The sequence below is a fragment of the Bubalus kerabau genome, chromosome 3, assembly GCF_029407905.1.
Source record: "Bubalus kerabau isolate K-KA32 ecotype Philippines breed swamp buffalo chromosome 3, PCC_UOA_SB_1v2, whole genome shotgun sequence".
Lineage (NCBI taxonomy): Eukaryota > Metazoa > Chordata > Mammalia > Artiodactyla > Bovidae > Bubalus > Bubalus kerabau.
In genome coordinates, this window is record NC_073626.1 from 40,397,188 (window position 1) to 40,404,375 (window position 7,188).

Sequence of the window (7,188 nt, forward strand, 5' to 3'; positions counted from 1 at the left end):
GATGCATACCTTCCCTCTCCCACCCCATTACTATCCCTCCACCCTCCTGCAGGGGTGAGGAAGTCTGTATGTCTCCTTGGGCACTGGTGATTCTTCTCTTCCATGTTGGACAAGTTGCTTAAGCTCTCAGTAGTTTTCAGGTGGGTAAGTGAAAGGACTGTCAGACTTCATTCCGAGGGCGGTTGTAAGGATTCAGTGTGAATTCCCGAGTCCTGGGTCTAGCACAATGCCGGGGTTGATAAGTGTTCCGTGCTTTTCCCTTCAGGAAGTGGCTTGCTTTCCAGATCCGCCTTCAGCTGACCTGGGAGGGTAAGAGCATCTCCTGGTTGGGGGCGGGTGCGGGGGTGCTGTGCATTGAAGAGAGGGGGTAGTTAGGGGCTGGAGGGAGTGCTCCTGATGAAAAATCCTGTCCCCAAACCATATGTGTGACGGTTCTGCTAGAGTGCTGCTCGGTGCTTCATTTGCCTTTTAAATAGAGAGTGGGATGGGCCTGGGGGGTGGGGGGAGCGGGTGGGCGCTCTGCTTGTTACCGGAGGACCAGATGAGGCCGCTCCCCTCCCCAGGCCCACGCTGCCCGCCATTAGCGCAGCCCGGCCGGGCGCTACTCTCACTCCATTAACCTTCAGGAATAAAAAGAACGATTTCTTAAGTCAAGAATAATTATTTCAACCAGCTTTCCTCCTCAGCTTGCTGCTGCGCCGGCTGGACCGCTCGTGCGCTGGCTGACAAATTAATATCTATTATTTATATTGGGCTAGAGAGGAGCCACATGCCTAGGGACTAGGGGGCGGAAGCAGGGGGGCGCTGGGACGAGAGGTGGGAGGTAGAGAGACAGGGAAGTGGGGAGACACCTCAGGGCCGGGGGCCGAGGAGGGGTAGAAAATGCAGAAACAAGAAAAGACAGCGGCTGGACGGAAAGCAGCAGAGGAGGCTGAAGGAGCTGAGGGAAGGCGGGCTGGGTGGGCTCCAGTCCGGGCCCCGGGGGCGGGGCGCTGGCTCGGCTCCCTGCACCTGCGGGGGTGGCCGGAGTCTGCCTGTCCACGAATCTGCCAGCCAGCCGGCCTCCCGGCCCCATCTAGGACATGCACTGGCATATCACCCAGCACTCAGGGCGAAAGCTCTTTGAAGATGGGTCTTGAGACCCATCAGAATGCACAGAAACGTCTCCTCTCTCCCAGGCTCCTGCCAGCTCCAGGCCTGCTCCCTGGGTGGTTCAGAAGGTCTCCCTGAACTTCCTCTGCTGAGAGTCAGAACCACAGGAGGCTTGGAGGAAATGTGCCCTTCCCCACCTTCCCCTTTCTTCTGCCTGCCGTTTCCCCTCCCTTTCTTCTCTTCCTACTTCTCATTCCCTCTTCCTCTCCCAGATGGAGTTGCAGGGGAGGGCGCGGGCACTGGTCAGGCACCTTCCTCAGGGCGGGGGTCCTGGGGGAGATATAGGATGCAGGCACTCCTCCGTCTATGCAAAGACTCAGGACTTCTTCCACATCCCACTCCCTTCAGGATGCAAAGCCAGAATTTACTTGGTTACTCCACTCTTGGCCTGGCATCTTTTTAAATGTGTCTCAGTGGTAAAGAATCCAGTTGCCGATGCAGGAGACTCAGGAGCTGTGGGTTGGGAAGACCCCCTGGAGGAGGAAATGTCAGCCCACTCTGTATTCTTGCCTGGAAAATTCCATGGACAGAGGAGCCTGGCCGGGTACAGTCCATGGGTTCGCAGAGTTGGACATGACTGAGTAGGCGCACACATTACACGTTGAATTATCTACTTATTTATCCATTTTCTTCCTTTTTTAAATGGAGGACAATTTCAAGGATGCAGCTCGATGAGTTTTTATATAGGCACACACATCCCCTTATAACCACCAATCACGTGGATCAAGATCAGAAACATTTCCAGCACCCCAGAAGCCCCTTCACTCCACAATCCCACTTCCGCTCTCTACCACTTTGAAGTAACTATTATTGTGACCTCTATCACCACAGATTAGTTTTGCTTGTTAGTGAAGTTTATGTAAACAGAATCACCCAGTAGATACCCTTTTGTATCTGGCTTCTTTTGCTCCACATTACGTCCATGAGGTTTGTTCACCTTTCTAGTAGTAGCTCATTATTTTTCGTTGCTGTGGAGCACTCCACTGTATGAATATATACCACGGTTCTCTCAACTGTTCCCCTCTTGATGGATACCTGGATTGTTTTCAGTTTGGGGCTATAATAAATAAAAATTCTTGTACCTGTTGTGCTCTGCAGATTGAGAGCAGTGTAACCTTAGGCAATTGTGATGCTGTGATTTGTAAGAAATACGTATATTTTTTGCCTACAGTTCCTGGCTCACAGGTCTCAGAACCCTTGGAATTTCCTGAATGATGCGAGGCGTAAGAACATCTTTTGTTTTAGTATTTGCTCTCTTGTCCTCAGTTCCTTAAATCACTGGAGAGCCATTAAGGTGAAATGGGTGTCTTATTCATAACAAGCCCCTTTTCACCACACCTGTTGTTACTGTTCAGTCACTAAGTCATGTCTAACTCTTTGTGTCCACATGAACTGCAGCATGCCAGGCTTCCCTGTCCTGCATTATCTCCCAGAGTTTGCTCAAACTCAAGTCCACTGAGTTGGTGATGTCATCCAACCATCTCATCCTCTGTTGCCCACTTCTCCTCCCGCCTTCAATCTTTCTCAGCATCAAGGTCTTTTCCAGTGAGTCAGCTCTTCGCATCAGGTGGCCAAAATATTGGAGCTTCAGTATCAGTCCTTCCAATGAATATTCAGGGTTGATCAAGGTGAAATAGGTGCATTATTCATAACAAGCCCTTTCCCACCACACCTGAATTTATGTTAATTTAGTGACTTTGGAAAGCCCCTGAGCACAGGGCTGGTTGCCAGAGGCGCCAACCACGTGAATAGTGTTGGAATTCTGCAGAGTGGGGAGGGGCTGGAAGTTGAGTCAATGGCCAGTTATTTAATCAATCATGCCTTGATAATGAATCCTCCATAAAACCCCCAGAAGAATGGGGTTCAGAGAACTTCCAGGTTGGGAAACAGAAAGCTTCTTGGTGCCATTGCACTGGGCCCTGAACTGCATGAGGACATGAGTTCTTTGGTTCTGGACCTCACCCTGTGTATCTCTTCATCTGGCTGTTGGCTTGTATCCTTTAATATCCTCTGTAATAAGCCAGTAGTCTAGTGGGTAAACGGGTTTCCTGAGTCCTGTGAGCTGCTCTAGCAGACTTGTCAGACCTCCGATCTGTGGCATGTTGGTCAGAAGCACAGTTAACAACCGGGGCTGGTGACTGGCATCTGAAGCTGGGGGCAGCTTTGTGGGACTGAGCCCTCAGCCCCCGGGATCTGGTGCTGTTTCTGAGTAGGTGGTGTCAGAACTGAGTTGGATTGCAGGACGCCGGCTGGTGTCACAGAGAGCTACCTAGTGGGACGTGGGAAACCCCCTCTGCCCACCACTCTACCCACATATTGGAATTGAGGGTGCAGAATCTTTGAGCAAGTTACCTGACTTCTCTGAGCCCCAATTTCCTCATCTCTAAAATGAGAAGGAGGAAGGATGTTAACAATCCTATTAGAGATCATGAAGATTAAACAATATATGCAGAGTGTCCAATGCAGTGCCTGGCACACAGTAGGTGCTTAATAAATGCCATTTCCCCTATCTTGTAATCTGTTGGGATCTGGGAAGGGAGATTGCAGTGTATACTTCCCAGCCTGGGATCCTGAGGTCAGAAAGCTATCTCCATAGCAACCAGCATCACAGCAAATAATGACAACAGCGATGACTATTTGCTGAGCCCTCGTACAGCTGATGCTGTGCTGTCAGGACTTTTGCTGTCATTTCTACCATTATCTCTGGCTGCTCCGTGAGACCTAGTTCTCTGTGGCCTCTCAGTCTTCTCAAAGCACCAGGAATGATTCCCATTTTACAGATGGGGAAACTGAGTCTCAGAATAATTGAAAAGACTTGCTCCAAATCACTCATCCATCTGACCTGAGAGTAAAGACACGTCTCTTTCACTTTCTGTGCCTCTCGAACCTGGCAGAGGGTCTGGCTCAGGATGGGTGTTCCTGTTTGTGGAATAGACTGAGAAGGAAATCCCTCCTGTGCCCAACCCTTCCTCCCGGGCAGTCATTCTCTGGGGAATCATGACTGCCTCTCTGGGCATATGGTTCCTCCCCTAAAGAGAAACTTCTTGTGCCTTACACCACTATGCAACAGGACTTCGCCAGTGGTCCAGTGGTTAAAGAATCCATCTTGCAATGCAGGGGATGCGGGTTGGATAGCCTGTTTTGAAAGTGAACTGGGTCACCTCATTTACTCCTGCCCTGCGTTTGGGCTAAGAGACTCCCCGGGATCGTCACATGTGGCCTCCAGCCCAGGGATCGGTCCTAAGGAGGTCAATGATCTGCCTGCTCTCCAAAGCCCTTAGAGGATGGGCTGCCTTTCCTGAGGATGGGGGAAGAAGCAGAGAAGAGAGACCCGAGGCTGGGGACACAGTGCTGGGAGACTGGACGCCTGCCTCCAGCCCATCCTGCCCCACGGCCTGGCTGGCCTTGGGCAAGCCTCATTTCCTCTCTGGACCTTGCTTACCTAGTCTAGGACAGGTCAGGATGAAGGCAAATCCTTTTCAGCTGCAATGTGTATTCTGGAAGAGAGGGAAGGGCAGTGTCACTGGATTTCAGAGAATTCAATGAGTGGGGGGCGGGGGTGGGGTAGTGGAGGCTTCCGCAGTCCACTCAGGGCCTTGGGCCTTAGAGGTTCCATGGAGCTTTCTTCCCCTCCTGCAGCTAATCGGAGGAGGGGCTGCTAATTGCAGGGTGGAGGGCCGCTAATGAGCCCGCTAAGGACCTCGGAGGCGGCTCTGATGGTGCTAAAGGGCTTCCCTGAGTTTCCTTAAAAGCCCTGGTGGCAGTGAGGCCTCCATTAGCAGGAGGATTAATCACCAGGCAGGTCTCGGTCACCCCCTTCCAAGGTGCCCCCAGCTGCTCCCAGCCGCCCCTGCGGTGCCCTGGGGCCTTAGAGATGCCCCCACTCATGGCCTGTGCTAGCTGATCTCCGACGAGAGAGCAGGGTAGGGAGATGGGAGTCTGAGGGGCTGGGCTTGGGGAACACGGGGGACACAGGGACGAGGGGAATAGAGACCCGAGAAACAGGGCCAGGGGCCTCTGGGAGCGATTGCAGGTTATGACAGACCCCTGGAGAATGCAAATGATATGCAAAATATGCAAACGATTAGTGATTAGTCGTGGGTCAACAGCTTGGGTCGTTTGAGGAAGAAGTTGACAGCTCTCTGCTCTGAGCCTCTGATTGGGCCCAGGGGAGGGTCAGGCAGAGTGGCCTTGGTGGGCCCACCAGACCAGGACCTATGACGCCTCAGTTCGCCAGCCCTCCTGGGCACGCTCCTGTGCCACCCCCTGGGGCAGGGAGGGGTTCAGGCAGCCAGAGGCTCAGAAATCCCTGTTCACCCCGCAGACTGCCCACTCTCTCAGAGTCCAGGACATCCCTTGCCATTCGCTTTCCAGGCCTGTGAGATGTGTGACGTGTGACCATCTCTTCTCCCCTGCCCCTCTGAGTTCGCGCTGCCCTTTCCCCTGCAGCCTCTGAGTCTCTGTCTGCCCCCTCTGTGCCAGGTCCCTGGAGAGCTCCACCTCCTGCTTTCCTGGCCCACCTGTTACTTATTCCCAGTGACCGTCGCTCTGTGCTCTTGAAGGACAATCTGCCATGATGCCCTTGTGCCTCAATCACTTAATTTGTCCCTGGTTCTCATTTGATGGGTTCAGAGGGCCCAGTCAGTCCTGGGGTGAGGGTGGAGGTGGGGTGGAGGGAGGACCTGCTCCATCATCTCAGCTCATCAAAAAGAAAAAACAAACCCCGCAGTTGCCAGTTAGGCCATCCTTGAGAGCCACCCAGGGGAGCCCCGAGAGGGCGCCCTGTCCGCCCCCTGCTCCACCGGGCTGTGCTGGCCAGCCTGAGCAGGGAGCTCCACCTCTGGGTCTTTCTTTAGGAAAGTGAGAGGCCCTGAATCCGGTGGGGAGAGAGGCCAGGGGTATAGAGGCGGGGGGCAACCGGCCTGACCTTCACCCCAGGGGTGGGGGCTACAGGGGCCTGAGATCAGTGACACTCGACCCCATAGTCTGACCCTTTCCAGTGGGTAGCAAGCAGGGACCCGGCAGTTCTGAGCAGAGGACAGGAGAGGCTGGACCAACCCCCCCGCCATCCCCATGGGGGTCTACCCCCATCCCCCTGACTTCCCCACGGGGCATCTCCCCCTCAACCCCCGCTGGCTCCTATGCCAGCTGCATTGAGTGCTGACTCCAGGAGGAGAGCTGGGGTTCACATCATCCTACATGGTAACGTTAGGGGAAGGACACTGACTGAAACCGCCTACCCTGGCCAGGAACCATAGTAACCATTTGCGTGATGTATTTTATGACAGAAGGTCCTGGTAAGGAACACGGAACTAATAAGCCACCATCAACCAGAAGAGTTTGGGAAAGGTCAAAAGGAGATGACACATGTCCTTCCGCCACCCGGAATCCTTCTCGCTGGCATCTGTCCTGGCTGAGCAATGTGTGTGCCACCAGGAAGGACCCTGAGTCTTAATGATGGGCTAGAGACAACCTGCAAACTAATCCTATCCCCATGAAACCCAAGACTGCAAGCCATGTGGCAGAGCAGTTCTCCTGGGTTCCCTTACCCTCCTGCTCTCCGCCCAGGAGCCCTCCCCAGTAAAGTCTCTTGCTTTGTCAGCATGTGTCTCCTCGGACAACTCATTTCTGGGTGTTAGACAAGAGCCCACTCTTGGGCCCTGGAAGGGGTTCCCGCATCCTGTAACAGTAACACCTGGAGCCAGATGTGTTGCTGTTGGGGGTGACAGTGATGGCATCTGTCCCTCATCCGGCCCAGGGACCCCTTCTCGTTCCCCGCTTCCTCCGTCACTCTCCCTTCCTTTCCTGGAAGAGAGCTCAGGGAGGTGATGAGGGGGGACCTGGGAGATCTGGGGTCTGACCCACGTTGGCAGCTAGGACTCCCTGCATGGACCTCCCTCACCTGCTAAATGGGGATTGTCTGACCTGCCTCCTGGGGTTGTGGTGAGAACCAGAAGAGAATGTTGAAGGGCTCTGGGGACTTGAAAAATCTATGCAAGGGTAAGGTCTCCAGTGCACAGTCTCCCACAAGGACTG

At 53.7% G+C, this 7,188-nt stretch overlaps 1 long non-coding RNA gene across 1 annotated transcript; it reads left to right on the top strand.

The window, feature by feature from the left end:
* On the top strand, positions 1-6,753 carry LOC129645945 (uncharacterized). The gene is made up of 2 exons (XR_008711596.1): positions 1-140; positions 6,441-6,753. It is a non-coding gene; the product is annotated as an uncharacterized LOC129645945 (long non-coding RNA).
* Positions 6,754-7,188: the final 435 nt, after the last annotated feature.